This window comes from Protopterus annectens, chromosome 8.part0, assembly GCF_019279795.1.
Source record: "Protopterus annectens isolate FY-2018-M chromosome 8.part0, PAN1.0, whole genome shotgun sequence".
Taxonomy (NCBI): Eukaryota; Metazoa; Chordata; order Ceratodontiformes; family Protopteridae; genus Protopterus; species Protopterus annectens.
The window spans coordinates 665,396,882-665,397,787 of record NC_056741.1 but is presented as its reverse complement, the minus strand read 5'-3'; positions in this window follow the sequence as shown (position 1 = coordinate 665,397,787).

Here is a 906-nt window from a genome sequence, read left to right as displayed (position 1 = left end):
ACTTCATTAAAATCTCTTTAACACATAAAAATATGATTGTAAATAACTCCATGCTATGATTACTAAAAGAATTTTGCACTTCATCTATTACACCAAAATATATAGTTAGTTATCCATTAAACATTATTATTAGTTATCGTAATTTTATATTCATGCATCCTAAGTATAAGGAATGGAATTTTATTATATTCCCTATAAAGTATACACGTGGTATGCTTTTGTCATCTACTTCTGAAGGAACTCATTCAGTTACAGACAATGATCTAAAGTACTGGTATCAGTTGCTATCTGATAATAAAGTTAAAAATTTAGATCTTTTAAAACAAGAATTTGATCTGAGAGAAACTTGCTGGTTAGAAGTTCAGACCTTTAGACAACATCTCATTAATAAAATTGATTTAATGTCTATAACAGTTAAAGAATCTATTCCAACACTGATTGATTACTTGATATTAAATTTACAACATAAAGTTTCTGATAAAGGTAAACTTTCATACATACATAAAATTATTAGAGAAGAACTTATTACAATGTAGATACCTATTGGAATTATTTCACTTCCATTAATGGTGAATTACCAAATCAACAAGATAAACAATATATATTGGAATCTGCCTATAAAACTACTTCTTCCATTATCTGGAGACTTTTTACTTGGAAATTTTTACATAGATCCTTTTATACACCTTTGATGATGAATAAAATAAATAATAAAGACAATCTATGTAAAAGGTGTAATGTAGAAATTAATGCTGATTGGGCACATATGTTTTATGACTGTATAAAATTGAAAGAATATTGGAAGTCAATCAATGGTTTTTTGCAGGCTCTTTTTTTTACCCAAAGGAAAAAAATTTTTATTAATTTTCTTAAATCCCTTTTTTAAAATTAAATTTCTAAATTGAT